Raw genomic sequence first — 17,523 nt, 5'->3', positions numbered from 1 at the left:
GCTGCACTGCTCCTGCACCTACTTTCCAGTGCTGGTAGACTTGTGCAGAAGCCTCAACATTAGCAGCAGCTGATCACCCCCTGTTCCCTTTACTTTCTTCTTCATACTTGGGACCTCTTTTCTAATACTGATTGCTGTTCTAAATGATTGAATTGGCCAAAGCAGCTCAAGTCAAAAAAAGAACAGCCAACCTCCATTTAACTTTCTGCATTAAATAAAAGGAAAGTTCGGTCTTTTGTCTCTGTGGCACTTTGCATTAAATGCTTGCATATTGTGTCAATACTTACACGGTTTATCATGTGTTTCTTGTCTGAATGCCTGGCAGCAGCTTTCAGTTATCTTTAGTAGATCAAGTTACTGTCAGTAATCTCTTCTCTACATAGTTATTCACATATCTCTGTTTTGTAATCTCTTGATTTTTGATTGTATGGAAAAAGATTAATCTTATTTAGTATGTTAACATCAGACATATATTACAGATGTTACATTGTTCACCAAAGATTTTACATGTTTTCAGTATGTTTTTTAGAAATGTGAATGTCAGATCTGACCACAGCACTTTAGAAATAGCCTTAATCCTTAGAGCTGAATGACAATCCATTTACAGTTACACATTTTTGTTCTGTCACTACTACTTGTTAATCCATATAATTTAAATTGAGAAATTTTTATTTCCCTATTTTTTCCACAAACTTGTGCAATTCAGGCGTCTATGAAAGCTTTCTCTTAGTTATTAGCACCATTACCTTGTTCAATCCAACTTTTGATCTTCAAATAGCAAGCCTAGCTGAAGAAATCCATTTTTCATAACACCAGGTTGATGGACATTAACTGTCCATATATTTTATTTTCTTTCTAATGGCATCCTTTTGCTATCTTTTTAGTGAGTCCTGAATATTTGTTTTGTTTATGCCTTAAAATCTCTAAAATCAACCAGTTTAACATTTGGATGTCTTTATCATAATGAACTGAACATGAACTTTTCAAGATTAGAGAAAAATCAACTTTAATCTTTCAGATAGCTTTTTGACCATTTTCCTACTTTGATACTCTTTAAGACTGTTTCTTCATTCCTATATTTATTTGCTTTTTTAATATTACCAATGTAACTAAAGATCTGTAGCCAGTAATTAAATTACTTCCATTCTTTCAGGCGTGACGGCTTCACATAGTGGCTTGTGATGTGTGGCCACTGGGATGCATCTTCCATTCTGTTCAAGGTATACTGCATTTGATCCGTCAGAAATGACAGTAAACTTTTTGTAGGGTAACTAAAACTGAAATCCATACATAACTATGACTATATATATATTTATATGTACAAATATCTAGAACACAGGTTAAAATGTAGCATGCCTTGAGATGTACTTCCGGTATAGGACATATATGCTGTCTCACAGTATGTCACAGTAATTATGGCCTGACAATGTTATTAACTCCAAATTTTCCCACATTCATGAATGATACAGATAAGACAAACTGTGAAGGAATATTTGTCAGCTGTGATAATAATTACAAATATGCTACTCTTATGGAATTACAGTGCTGTAAGTATTAATAGTGGTAGTGACAGCAACTTTTATTACCACTTGAGTTGAGATTACCTGTGAATATACAGGGTTTCTGCATATTCAATGTCAGAATTGCATTTATTATTTCCTAAAATGTGAATAGTCAGCATGTTGAATACACACATGAATGGAATTTGATCCCCAAGTGGAATATACCCAGTGTATCACAACTATGGATTATAGGAGGTTTAAAAAATACTTTATTATTTGTGAATAATAGTAGCTTAACTATAGCACCATAGCAATAAGAAACTCTACAACTTGCATGCTAAAGATGACTTACACCTACAACAAGGACACAGCCCTTTGCCATAAGGAACTTGCAACATAGATTTGGATAAAAATATCCTAAAGGCAAGTCTGATATGGCCAGTTTCAAAATCCTCTGACATGCTTGTACAAAAAACGCTTTGACCATAGGAGGGGAAGCTAAGGAAAATGGTAGAGCAGAGACTTCCAAGAAAACATTTCTGTATAAGTATAGTGAACTCACATAATGATTCGCTGATCTTACTGCTGTACCTGAGGTGTTTCCTCCTCCTTCACCTCTTCTCATTCCTCCTTTTCTTTTCTTGAACACGAGCTCACTTTGACGCTAAGTCTAAATAGATTCTTACACCATATTCGATTTCTGTGGTTTGGGCTTGTCACACATTCAGTGAGGAAATCTGAGCTCATGCCTGCAGGACTTCAAGAGCCCAGGTAGGTTCTCCTGTGTCACTTCTGCACACTAAGAGCACTTACAATGCTGGAGATATGCATGCATGTGTATGATTCTTGTAATGTGGCTGTCCAGCTTGACTTAAAGGCTATGGAGAATTGTGGTGGGTAGAATGCATGTCATGATTTTTTATAGTTGAGACTTTAGCCATGTCATTCTTATGAGCAAATAACACATAGTAGTTGAGTAAGCAAAATAGTAAATCTGCAATTAATCTCACTTTGTTTCCCTGGGTATCTTGTGAGAGCTAGTTTAGGTTTCATAGCTAGTGGGGAGAAATAGACACTTTAGAGGAAGATGAATCCTGCTACTCTCAGGTAAAATAAGTCATAGCCTGAGGTTTTTTGCCTCTAGCAATAATGTAAACAACTTGGAAGAGTGACTAAGCTATAATACCCAACTTCTGAATGGCTAAAGAAAAGGAATTGCACCTTTATATACATACAAGTTGAATGTGCTGTCCTATTATGAACAATAAGAATACTTTTCACACATCTATATCATTCACCCCAGAATATTGTCTGTGTGCTCTATAAACATTAATTAATGTGGATTCATAACAATCTCATGAGGAAAGAATTAACCACAATTTAGAGGTGAAGAAATGCAGCCATAACATGTTTAAATAAGTTGTCCCAGGTTGCAGAGAAAACCAATGGCATAAATGTAAATACCAGAGGATGCCTCACAGTCGTAGCCCAAAGATAAGGTAATAACAAGGTGTGGCTCACAAGTCAATACGGTGTAATATGGTGCTTGCTTCCACCCTATTCAAAGTAAATAGGTTGAGGTGTGATGTGTGCAGGATAATTCTTGATGTGTTCACATCAACCGTGCATTAACTTGGTAACATCTAGCCAGATTGACTAAGGACAGGGCAAGGTTCAGATTCCTATTCCAGATGCATGAGATGTTTGTGTATCCAAATGACTGACACGTTTGGATTCTGCAGGACCCAGCCTCTAATCAAAGAAATACAGCATATGCCTCTTTTCCTTTTCCTTCTAAATGAATGCATAAATGAAGTTATACTGGGTGATTGCGTGTCTACTGACAACAGAGGCTACGTTTTATATCTGTAAATGCCATGTTCCCAGGAAGGTTCCCAGGTACTGAGACAAAGTGCACACAGAGAAGGCTGATTGATTGAGGCAGAAAATATGAAAGGACCATGCTAGCAGCTTGCTGGTGTAGATGACTTCAGTTCAGGATTATTGAACATCCTCGGCCATCAGTGTATCAGTGATTGCACAGGCATTCTACTGGACTTTGTTCACATCTTCAGTAAGTTTCATGTGATGACTTTAGTTATCTTAAAAATGGATTTGTTGCATGTCTCCACAGTACGAATTGTTGCATATTTTTGTCTAAATTACCCCTCTCCTCTCCTGACTTTATGCCTTACTTAATGTTTGCCCAACACCTCTTACGTCTTAGAAAGACATAAAGGCCCTGGAGCATGTCTAAAGAAGAGCAGCAAAGCTGGTAAATGTTCTGGAGCATGAGTTTTATGAGCAGCTGAACAAACTGGGGTTATTTAGTCTAGAGAAGAGAAGGCTACAGCTGCCTGAAAGGAGGTGATAGTGATAGAATGAGAGGGTATTGGCCTAAGCTGCACCAGGAAAGGTTTGAGTTGGATATTTGGAAAAAATGTTCTCAGAAAGCATAGTGAGGCATGGAAATGAGCTGCCCAGGAAGGTGGTGGAGTCACCATATGTGGAAGTGTTCAAAAAATGTGTAGATGTGGCACTGAGGGACACGGTTAGTGGGCGTGGTGGGGATGAGTTAATGGATGAACTTGCTGATCTTAGAGGTCTTTTCCAACTTAAATGATTGGATGACTCTGTGATTCATGTGCTGAGCTTACCTTTCTGCTTTGCCATACGGAAGCAACAAAGTCATAGTTACCTCAAATGCAAATATTTACACAATTTGCTTCACGTTTATGTATTCCCTGCTTCTTTTCATGTCACTCTCATGTGCCAGATAATTTCCTAATGATATTTGTACCATGTTTAACTCTCCTTTTTCATATGATTCTCTCCATTGCCACACAGTTTCAGCTATGCCAGCTAACAAAATACCAAGTCACTTTCCCTGCTGCTATCTGGGTCATGGTATGGCTTGAGTTAACTGCTGGTGTGAATAACCAACAGATTCCTTCAGACACCATCATCTGCTATGACATAACTGAACAAAGGCTCTCACATCCTTTTCCTGGAGGATACAAGTGAAACTAATGAAGAGGTTATGTGGTAATGGCAGAGAGGAATGAGACGAGACCACAGAGACCATGGGGTTCCTGTATTGGGCTTACGTGGCAAGGTTTTGGTAGGGTGATGTTACACGGATGGCTTCTGTGAGCAGAGCTCAGCACCCCATGTCAGATCAGAGCTCCAGCTGCTCCAGAAGGGACCCACTGCTGCCAGAGCTGAGCCATGATTGGTGCTGCGTGTGCTCTGGGAGAGCAGATTTAAGAGAGGGAAAAACTATTGTGCAACAGCAGCTGGGAGATGGGAGTGGGAAATGTGATAGAAATGGTCTGCAGCCACCAAGATCAGGCAACCTCTACAACTGGTACATACTGTAGTTCATAATATATTGAGTCCTCAGATAATGAAGAAATCTCTTTCACTTAAAGAGGTGGAATTACACCTATCTTTTCCATACTTTTCTCTTTCTAGAATCTCCAAAAATAATATACTTCAGGACTGAGTATGAAGTAACAGTTAAACCAATTCTTTTAACAAGACCATGATGTGGCATTATGTTGTATTATTATTTTCACTAGCAAATTCTCCTTCACTTTCCCAGTTGCTGTAAGTTTTTATTTGTTAATAAATAAATAATAAATAAATAAATAAAATGAACATAAATAAAGTCCTAAATATAGTTTCTGTTTGTTTATTTTGGCAGCTTTTGATTCAAATATTTCAAAATGCACAGTATTCCAGATGGGAATAAGTGAGAGTCACATTGATAAAAAGTCCTTGCTGTGTTTTTGGTTTTGCCTAGATAAAAGAAAGACATTTTATCACTTTTTTTTTAAAGTATTTTCAGTTGTTCTGAGCATGTGCTTGTGGTTTTGGACTTGCTTTTTTTGTTTTGTTTTGTTGTTGATATATTGTGTGGGTACCCTAAAAATGGGAATTATGTTCTTGATAGGTGAAGGAGAAGAAAGTTGTAGCACCCCAGTCCTACACAGCAGTCAGAGTATTCAAGTTCAGTAAAACCAAAATATCTTATGAACAAAATCAAATCAGTCCATAATAGAAAATAAGATACGCATTCCACAGCAGTGCACAACGCCCCACATACCCCATGTTTGCCTGGCATTCTTTCATTCCTGAGCCACATCACACTGCAATAAAGTATGTGGGAGCATGAGGCATCCCTCATTTTCCCTCATTGCCTCCCCTTAGCCTCAGAGGGAGGAGATACGATTTCTGTCTGTACCAGATCTACAAGCTAAATGTATCCAGAGCCTGCCATTACCTCCTCAGGTAATGAGAGGATAATGTAAGAAGTATGTAGGTGCTCTCTGTATAAGCTGCAGCATACTGCAACGATATGGCCAGGAGAGCATCCAGGTGTTTCCTTAAGTAATGACAGCCTGCACATTCGATTATCATCCTGCAATCACTTGGCATCATGGTAGGAGCAGGTCAACGGGATTCCTTGAAGCAATGGTGAATGCACATGCGTTATTGAACTACGTTGTTGGTAAGATTCTTGTTTTTCCAGAAGTGAAATGGAAAATCTCTTCAACAAGATGAAAATCTATAGCTGTGCCTATGCTTCTTATATGTATATATATATATGCATATGCACAGGCACACACACAAGCATGTTAAAGACAACATGAGAATGGTGGAATAGCCGTTTCAGTGATAGACCTTCCATGTGCTCTTCCAATGGAGATGAGTGCCCCCAAAGTACCTGGAGATCTTGGTAAATCCAATTTCAAATAGCTGCTACTTCAGCCATACCTGAAGAATTTGTCTACAACTCAGATGTGTTATTTCAATGCCATTTTTACTGACTTCACAAATGAATTAAAAGAGGGAACAGCAATGATGTATATGGCTGTAGGGCTAGATCTTGATGCAAGTAAGAAGACTGATGTGGATGAGGGAAGGTGTGGACCTTTCCGTTTGGGAAAAAATATATGAAGGCAGAGAGAGTAAGAGTATAGTTTTATCATGTGGAATTAGGAAGGACTTTACCCAAATAGGATTGTTTTTTTAAAGAAGACATATAAATACAGTATTACCAAAATGATGTGAAGTGATAGGGCCATCACTTACGAGTGTGCATGGAACGCTGATGAGAATTTGGAGTGGAAAAAGGGGAAAAGGTGAATTAATGGCTAAGTTGGACCAAGCTCCAGCTTTTTTTATAGAACATGTGTAAATGCTGTGTTCCTGAAGAAAGCGAAAAGATCTCCTATGAATGCTTCCATTTCTGAGACTTTCAGAAACTTGCTAAACAGCCAGAAGTATTTGCATGTGATAGTCTTAATGACAAGAAGTAAAATAAACATGGCCATGTAATTTATAGCTCCAGGACATTTATTTGCAACAAAATTCACTCTACAGTTAATGCTGCATTGAGAAGAAAATGGAATAAGGTAGTTACAGAGATAATGAGCTGATACTGACAAAAATTGGCATAATTCCACGGCAATTTCATTAGTACAAAAAGTAATTTTGAATACTGTTGAGTAGGAGTTCCAAAATGTTCAGTGTTTAGTGGAATCTCTTCTCCTTCTGGTGAAATGGACTTCTGTTTACCAGATAGTTTTTCTTATCTGTCTTTCATTGTGCTGCAGGTTTTCAGTACCAGTGTAATTTTGATATCGTGCTTCAGTAGTGACCAGAGCTACCTTATCCTCCTTGGAATTGTTCAGGTGTACAGCTGACCAACATACACAGTATTTTTTGCCATTTCACATTACATTTGACTTTTAAACTCACTGTCAAGAAATCTCAAATTAATTATTTCACAGAGTTTTAAATCATGTGGGACTATGAAATGAAAATCTGTGATGACATGACTCACTGAATTGCATTTTATTTACATTTACATAGAGCAAAATACATTTTTTACTAAAACATACTTTCAGAAAGAATTTGATTAAAAGATTATTATTCGCTACTTTTAAAAGCTTTTTTCAATGCTAATGCTCATGCCATCTGGTTTCCATTTTAGATACATCCATTTTTATCTTTCAGACATTATTTCCTTTGAACTTTTTATCCACTACATTAGAGACCACTGCAGTGCCTATTTTTGCTCCCAGTGAAGATATGTACATAAAATAACCAAGTTACCTCCCAAGACTCATTTCTTTGCCTTTTCTTTAAATAAGAAAGCATTCTATTCATATCTGAAATACTTTTGTGATTCTTTTGTGAATTTTAATAACCTTTCTTTTAATGAATATTCTTTTGTCTAACATGAGATTCACCAGCACTGTATATGCAAATAAAATGATTTACCACCTCCTACACCCTAATTACCTTGTTTTTACATGAGACTTGAATAATTTCCTTCTGCAGTAAAATCACAGCTTTGAGTTTTCTGTCCTTAAAATACACACAAATTTCAGAGTTTTACAAGATAGAGCAAAGGTTACAAGACAAATTATAGACTGCCTCATGTCAAAAGGTCTCATTTGGTCTACTATGTGATCCAGATTAGTGTTTATATGAATGTCCTACACTGAACCTCATTCACCTTACCACTTTGGTGACCTCTGTATCATTTCCACATTAGTCTGTGGTCAACTGACAATCAAGAAAATTGATCTGAACATTGATCCACAAAGAAACCCACTAGAGATAACAGGAAGCTCTCACCATTAGTCTTTAGTGCTATTTTATTAATCATGATCACAGGCATTAGTCAATGAAAATATAAATTGTACACACATTGTATTTATGCATGTATTATCAAATAACTGTCCATCAAAGGGCATCAGGCTTGTTTAAGAGCATTTTATAAAGCCAAAATACTGATAATTTATATCTATTCACCATCAATTGATCAATAACACATTTTATTTTTCTCATGATTACTAAATGATTGACCATTCTGAAATTACTTCATTCTGGTTGCTTCTTGAGCACTGAAAAAATAGCATTACTTAATTTCTCCAGAATTTTCTGAAAATCGTCAATAGAATGACATCATCTGTTTTACAACTTCAGATGCAAAATATTTGAGTTTATTGATTTAAAAAAACTTATCTATGTATTTTTTAATATTCTCCTTAATTACTAGTATACACCTGATATAATTTGGCTTGAATATGTGAATATGGGTATATAATTCTTTACTGAGTAGAAGAACCTATTTTAAAATATTTTCTTTTTATACATTCTTAGTTTATTGTCTCGGTCTTCTACTTTATCCACATACTGCCATTTTGCCTGTACCTCAGGACCACAAGATAATTAAAGTTGGAATGGATCTCAGGAGGTCTGCAGTCCAACATCTTACTTAAAGGAGAAATGGAGAAATATCAGCTTCTCCTTACCCTAATATATATTTCTTTATGTTTATTAATGGACTTGTTCCACAGTACAGCCTGAGTAGGCTCCTTGGATCCCAAAGGAAATCTCCATTACTTTTTGGATCTTTTGTCCCTTTGACATCCTCTGCAATTTATATAATTGAATCATATTTAAGGTACGAACATTTGAAGAATTTTGCGGAGTCATAGAATAGATTGGAATAGGTTGCAAGAGACCTTTAAGATCATTTAGTTCCAGCTTCCTTGTCATGGGCAGGGACACTTTCAACCAGACCAGTCTGCTAAAAGCCCCATCCAACCTGGCCTTGATCTACAGCTCCTCTTGGCAGTCTGCTTCAGAGTCTTGCTACTCTGGTTTCTCCAACTTTTGCTTATATTTCATATGGTGAACTATATTCTTGTCATTTAAATGGTAAGCAGTTTTTAATGTAAAGGTAATTTCAAATTACTATTCACAGAATCACAGCATTGCAGAGGTCAGAAACCTCTGAAGATCACCTCGTCCAATCTCCAATATTTCCTGAATGAAGATAATTACTCTTCTCAAATGCAGCTACTGTCTGTAACCCATAAGCAATACAATTTACGACAACCACATGTGGACAAACTACCAGGTGGTAATTGAGGGATTTGACCTGCCTATATGTCGATAGGTCATTGGTATCTGCCTATATGCCCATTCAAACCTTATGTTCAAAGGGAGCTCGATGAGGGGTGATATATTTGCCATATTTTTCAGAGATTAAATCAGATAGCAGTGCATGGTAATGCGGCAATTGTGGGACAGCTGATTCATCATAAATTCATACCCTATCTTAGCCCACAGTAAGTGTCTGATAAGTTTATGTCTTTAATTAGCCTGCCTGGTATTAACTATGAGACCACACTTAGTTTCTTTTCAGAAAACGTGTAACATAAGAACTAAGGCGCAAAAAAAAAAAAAAGATGCAATATTATTGGTTGCTGTGACAGTTTAAAATACTTTGGGATTTTTAGGCATGGCTATTCAGATTTCAATCTAACAGCCAACAAGGAATGTAATGGTGTAGTATGTGAGAAAAATTTAGAAGATATATCTAAAGTTGGGTGAGAACTCAAAGCAGACTTTTTTAAGGTACTTCATGGTTTCAAGGAAGAAGTGGTATAAACCAAGTATTCAGCTGCCATAGACTTCAGGAAGACAACAGATTTATTGGGGACAAAGTAGGAAAAATGAAATTTTCACTGCAGAGTTCACAGAATAACATAAACTGTAAGGCATTAGATTTGTTCCACTAGGTATGCTGTTTTTTTCAATTTAACACAAAGAATAAAGATTTACCTCCTCATGTATTTTTGTAGAATCATGGAACAGCTTGTGTTGGAAAAGACCTTAAAAAGAACTCCTTCAGGGATGGGGCATCCCCAGCTTCTCTGGGCAACCTGTGCCAATGCCTCATCACCCACTGAGAAAAAAATTTCCTCCTAACGTCTAATCTAAATGTCTCTTTTAGTCTAAATGTCTCTTTTAGTTTCAAACTATTTTGCCTTGTTCTACCACTGTCAGACTTTGCAAAAATCCAGTCTCAATTCTGTTTATAAGCTCCTTCTAAGTATTGGAAGGCCACTGTGAGGTCTCCCAGGAACCTTTCTTCTCCAGGCTGAACAAGTTGAGCTCTCACAGCCTTTCAATTTAAGGAGAGGTGCTCCAGCCCTCTGACCACCTTTGTGGCCCTCCTGTGGGACCCTGTTCAACAGCTCCACATCCCTCCTGTGATGGGAGCTCCCGGTCTGGATGCAGTATTCCAGATTGAGCCTCACAAAGGCAGAGTAGAGGACTATTACCTCTCTCACCCTGCTGGCCACCCCTTTTTTGTGTAACCCAGGATACTGTTGGCCTTCTGGGCTGCAAGCAAACACTGTTGGCTCATGTCCAGACTTTCATCTACCAGACACTCCAGCCCCTTTGAGTATGTTGGATTTGAAGGGTAAAGTGAATAGTTACTGTTCATGCTCTGGTAAGTTTTATTAATTTATCTTCTATCATCTTAAGTTATCATTTATTTTTTGGGATGAGTAACTTTGGTTAAGACAACTTTTACTTGTAAACTTTCTAAGGCATCTTGAAAGTATTGTTAGGCAATTCTGTGTGAAGGAGTTAGTAGGAAGGTTTGAGACTTGCCTGTATTGGTTAGTGGCTTTATAAGTAGAAGTGCCTGTAAACATCAAGGACTTATATTTTATCTCTATTTACAGAAATGATAGAGATCATCTGCTGAAACCATCTTTAATATCTGTGAGGTAGCTTTCTTTTACATCATTCACTGATAGGTCAGATTAAATGTTAATTCAAACATATCCCAGTCATCTCCTCTTTTAGCTCAGTCCTCAGTCTTTGCTGATGCCTTACTCAACACTCAGACTATCTCCAGAGGGTTCAGTATTTTCTTAACATAAAGTGGAATTTCAGATACTAACAGTTTAAATTTTCCAACAACATTCATAATACAGTGTTAATCTTAAAAGATTTCTGATGTGTCTTTATTCAGAAGGCAGTCCTTTCATTGTTTTTTTTTGGTCTGAAAGCATCTTCCTTTGTGACAATCAAGGTATTTCATTTCATCATAATTAAATTCCCTTTCTTCTATTGTGAAGAGGCACAAGTTTTTCAAACTAGTTACAAACCAGTCTACATAAGCATACTCTATAGCTTCCTTTGGCAATATCAGTGCAGGGAATCCTTAGCTGAGAATGAAGCCAAGTGCTAACGTCCTATTGAGTGACTACTGTTGCTAATCATCAAATTCTCTTCCCCTATAGGAACTGGCTGGCATAGGTAAGATCAAAATGTCAGCCACTTTCCCTTGCCTACCTGAAATGGTACTTCAGTTTTGACAGATATGATACTAGAAGTTTCAAGATCACTTAAGGTCCCCTGAGGTCTCCTAATCTATGAATTTCAGCATTTCTAGAGCATGAGGTTAAAAAAAAAATGGACAGCTGGAGTGTTTTTCTCCTAGATAGCATCAGAAATGTGCACTGCCATGATGGCTCCTTTTCTTTTGTTCCTCTATTTTTCTCCCTTGAGAGAAATCCTCTTGTGATCTTGTGATCCCTTAAGTACTGAATAGCTGGTTATTCTCATGTCTTTGATTAAATAAATAAATGAGGTTAGGTTTGTCTTATTTCTGGCTTGATGGTTTACTTTGTTAAACCCAGGTTTAGCTCCCTGGGTTGCAGACTCTAATATCTCAGTTGGCCTTTTCATGTCTGCCCACAAATGGGATGCACAGTGGCAGCACTGGTAAACATTACATGTAGGGTGTAATCTGGCGAGCTCAGTTAACCGTAGCTGTGATAACTAACATCAGCAGTAGTAGGAGTTATGCAATGAAAACAAAATACATTGATTATTTGCTCACGCTGTGCTGCCCATGTCTAATTTTACCTCTGCTGATTAAATTATATCTAAGTCATGCATCTCTATTCAAGGCTGCTTGCACTCGCACTTTGTACTATTTATCTGCTTCAGTGAGTTAACTGTAGTACATTTTACTACCCAAGCAATGGTTCCTTTCCTAACTTTCAGCTGCTTTCATACCCCACCAAGGAGAGAAGTGTGCAGCTTGGCATGTAAGATTTGATTCCTAAGGAAGTAACCTGATTTTTTTCATTATCTGCATTTCTGCAGATCTGTCAGGACAGAATAGAGGAACTGGCTCTGCAAAAAATCAGGATCATATTTTAAGTTACAGACAGATTTCCACTGAGTAAACAATACTTTTTATCAGTTTATTTAGCCTATACAGTGTCATATATTGTAGGCATTCCTTAAAAAATGTTATTTGGGTACCAAAATAACAGTGAGAGCATGGAGAAGCACATGGGATAGTGCACAGCCTCACAGCTCAACAGTTCTGGGCTGAGTGTGGGAGTCCATGTTGATCTCTGTTGCTGCCCTTGGACTGCTTTCAACAAGCAGGCTAGCTCTAAAATTAAGAGCTCTAACAAAGATGTCCTGAGGTGGATGTTTTGGCTCTCTTGCCACTATTTACACCTGTGATAAAAATCAGTTACACATTTATTCCTAGTAATAAGATCTTAAAAAGCACCTTACTTTTGGCAAGCTTATTTTATTTATTTTTTTTCTTTTAAGAAGCTACTGAGGCTCAGTTCTGGGCAATCTGCCTAGCAGCAGCTTCCACTTTCTTTGTTTCATTGTGTCAGCTTGAACCACTTTTTCAGCTGGGAGAATCAGGCCTTTTTATGGGAAAATATAATCCAGAATCATGATTTCAAACTTTCTAATAAATCATTATTGAAGACCAGACTTTTTACTTGAGCTTGTATTTTAATGCTTTGTAGAAACAGCATCTGAAGCAATTTTGCATTTTCAGTTTTCATTCCTTTTGCTTAAGTATTTTAATTCCAGCAATGTAAATACACACAGTATTTGATATTTCAAATCCTACAGTTCTTCACAGTTCACGTGGTCCCATATTATAAAAATAAAAATGCTTTTTATTTCTGTTTGATTGAAGATATTCCAGAAATAATTAAGGAAGTTTTTAGTTCCCTTAAATGCATACTCTCTAGTTGATCAGTTTTCTCTGTGCATGTTGTGAAGTGAAATGATGAGATTATTTGGCTGTATTAAGAATTAAAAACCAACATACGTTACTTCAGTTTAAGCAGTATTCACAAGCAGGTATTTTTCTAAGACAGCTCCACAGAGTATATTTCAGAGTAGCTTGCCCTCTGACAAGGTCTGATTAATCTGTATTCAGTATGTGATTAGAAATAACAGGGTCCACTTTCTCAACCATACTAATGAGTAGTAATTACTGTGTACCTCCACAGAATACACAAGACGTTATCACCAAGATGATGCAACACAAACCTGACCTATCTGCACAGCACTTGAATCTTTACAAATAAAACTCATTCAGTTCTAATTCTATATTTTTTTTTACCAACTCTGATTTTTTAATGCTTTTCTGAATGATTTCCAATTTGTAAGTGATTTATAAATGTAATAAAGAGAAGCAGCACTAATCTTTTTGATGCAGTCTATCTAGAGCTGTTAAGAAGAAGAAAACAGGCAAGTCTGATCTGCTAGTTTTGGCAGCAAAGGAATTTGTGTCCCCACTATCCTGGGTAAATTGACATGATTCTCTAGTAATAGATCATTATTTTGCTGCAGACTTAAGTTTATGTATGCTAGCAGTTCATCTACCACATCAAAATCCTACTGAAGTGAGAAGATAACTGCTTAGCCCAGTTGGAGCCTCCCATAAATGTGAGACAAATGCCAAACGTTGCATATTGTTAGTATTCGAGTTGTTTTCACAAGATTATTGGCAAACACAGTGAGAACTTCGAAGACAGGAATGAATCTATCCATTAACAGAGATAGGATATGATTTTGAGAGTAACTGAATGTTTTGATCATATTACTGAGATAAGAGGGTGAACCAGTCTGAAAAAATCACTTCATCCCACTGCCAGAAGATACACTCCCTGTAAAATAGAATAAAATATTTGAGCTGCATCATTTCAGCTAAGCATCCCATGTTCACTGGTATGTAAGAGATACCCTACGTATTCTTCACCTGTGTTACAAAGGTAGTGATCTCCAACAGAAGAGCAAGAAAATAGGTAAGGGGTGAAAAGCAGTATAAGCAGTATCTATGAGAGCTTGTCTGTGAGAGTACTTAATTACTTAAAATGGTGATTTGGAGTGGCAGTTATGACATATTTATATCCTTGTGTAACACCATCTATACTTCCCCTGCAATACTATTGATTACCCACTTAGTTCTTCTTTTTGAATGCTTCTACTTTTTTTTTTTTTTAAATCATCATTTTCCTTTCTGTTCTGTATCCACCTAAGTTTGTTATATCTTACTTCTGTTCCAACTCCTCCCATTCACTTCCAGTTTTGCTAATATTTTATTTACTATCTTCTTAAGGTCACCAGTAAGGATAAGGATTGATCAGAATGCAATCTCTGTAGCATAATAACTTTGTTTGGATGTATTGACAATTCAGATGGGTGGAGCACTAATGATTGGCTGCTTAAGTAAATTCTGAATCCTATTTCTTCCAGTTGTGAAGGGGCTCTACATTCCAGTAGAAATATATTATTTATGCAATGATGACAATAACTACAATTGCATGCTTATAGCAGTATCTTTCACATGCAGATCTACTGTAATTAAAAATACATTATTATAATCACTTTTCATAGATAAGGAGAGAAAGAAAAGCCCAGAGATTTAGCAAAATGTCAGTTAGATAGTCAGATAGAAGACTCGTAAAGAAAAGGCAAGGAAAAAAAAGTTTTTCATCAGCTAGATTTTTATAAAGTTGTTGAGGGATACTGGGAAAGGAGGCAGTTGGAAGTCACACGTGCCATAGATATGGACAGGTCCTTATTTTTGAGGGCCAAAGGAAGCGTTCTGATCTGCTGGATTTACAGTATTTGAAGGCCTGATCCTGTTTCAGTTTGTTGGATATTATTTGTATCTTCTTGGTGCTTCTCAAAGAGCCTTGCTGTGCTTTCATCCACATAGCTCTCCTAACTCTCTTGGTCTACTCTTTTTTCTAGCAGATGATGTCTGGAAGATCAATCCACCCACTGCATTTTTTATCCTCCCCCATTTTTTTCTTCTGATATTAAATATCGTAATTTTGGTGGGCTTGTAGGAGCAGTGTATGAATCTAGTGTGATATGAGTGATATGAACTGAATTCTTTGTTCAAGATTTAAAGACACTCCATGTTCTTTCAGTTACGAGCAATTGAAAAAATTAGGTAATCTGAATCTAGATTTTGCTATCAGTTTTTCAGGACAGGTCAAAATTATATGTGGTATCTATTTTTGTTTTCACTGCCTATGGCAAAGGAGTTATTAAAGGAGTCTTGTAGCAACTATAATTGTGTCTACAGCTATTCAATCTGTAGATGTGCTAGTTTAACGCTGGTAGGAAGCTGAATTCTACCATGTTGTCCTCCATGTTCTGAAAATTTCCAACATATGCATACACACACATACACACACAGATGTGTTTTCTTCTGTTCTTTTTACACAGACTTTCAACAGAACCTGTGGATCCAGCATGACCCAAAGCTCAGAACCTGCACAATAATTGTTCACCCTATTTCTCAATTTTGTTCTTTTCCAGTTACTTCCAGCCCACATGAATCTGTAACTCAGTCTGGTCAAATATGAAGTAAGCTGCTCAACAGCACCAGCTGGATCTGATGAAATAGACATGCACAGATGGATATTATCCTCCCACTGAAGGTACCACAACTCACATATCATTATTGATTTCCTGTGTGGCCTCATACTTTGTATTAGACATATAATAGAACAAAATATAGAAGAACTTCACTTGAAAAGTCATTCAAGGAAGATTAATAATTATCCAGTATCCGGATGAGTAATCACCTAATATTTGTTGTAGCTAGTGACAACCTGTAGAAGTGGATATTTTAATAGCTCTATAATTATCAATGTTTGAAATGGGTATGTGTAATAATGCACTTTTTCTCAGAGATTATTGCAGCCAGTGATTAATAAATAAATTCTCAAACAAGAAAGCACTTAAAGTGCTGGAACTGCTATCAGGATCTCAGGGATTGAGGTTTCGATGTCTTTTGAGCATCCTGTATGACATGAGAGACACTGCTCATTTTCCTATGTCTTAATTTTCTAGTATAAATTGTGGATAACTTTCAACTTTACACAGATGTTGAAAACAAAATCTCAGATATTTTCAAGGTCTTCTCATGCGATGACAATGCATAGAAAAGCATCTGAAAATGAACTGTCATTGACAGGATAAGAATGCACATTTTGCCTGTGTAGCAATTAATCACTGCAATGAACAGGCTGCCTTTTTATTTCCAAGAGGAGTATGTTAAGATCTGGAAGTGGGCAAGAAGCTGAATTAAAGCCATTCCACTGTTAGCTTAAAAACAAGACACAGTGAAAAAGTAAAAATATATCCATGAAGGCAGAAGGCTAGTAACAAATTACATTAGGAGATGCAGCAGAGGACAGGATGAGTAGAAGCAAGCAGTTTAGAAAGAGTTCACTTTGCCTTATTTAACTGATAGTGAGTTTTGCACTTAGACAAAAAAAAATGTGGACATTTCCTCAACAATCAACACAGAGGAACAAATATTCTTCCTGAATGTCCCTTACTGCATCTGCAGACTGGGAAGATGTAGGATTAGGAAGCCTTCTCTGCAATAGCTGCAGAGGGAACATGGAGCACTTGGGTTGGGACAACCCCATGTATTTATACAAACTGGAGGAAGATCTCCTTGAGAGCAGCCCTGCAGAGAAGGACTTGGGGATCCTGGTAGACAAGAAGCTGGACATGAGCTGGAAGGCTAACTGTGTTCTGGGCTGCATTAAAAATGGGTTGGCCAGCAGGTGATTGTCCCCTTCTACTCGGCTCTTGTGAGGCCCCATACTACGTCCAGGCCTGGGACCCCCAGCATAAGAATGACGCAGAGCTCTTGGAATGAGTCCAGAAGAGGGCCACTAAGATGATCAGAGGGCTGGAGCACCTCTCCTATGAGGAAAGGCTGAGGGAACTGGGATTGTTTAGCTTGGAGAAGGCTCCGGGGAGACCTCATTGTGGCCTTCCAGTACTTGAAGAGAGAAAATAAACAGGAGGGGGAACGGCTGTTTACAAG

This window comes from Meleagris gallopavo, chromosome 2 (genome assembly GCF_905368555.1).
Source record: "Meleagris gallopavo chromosome 2, MGAL_WU_HG_1.1, whole genome shotgun sequence".
Taxonomy (NCBI): domain Eukaryota; kingdom Metazoa; phylum Chordata; class Aves; order Galliformes; family Phasianidae; genus Meleagris; species Meleagris gallopavo.
This window is presented reverse-complemented; position numbering follows the sequence as displayed.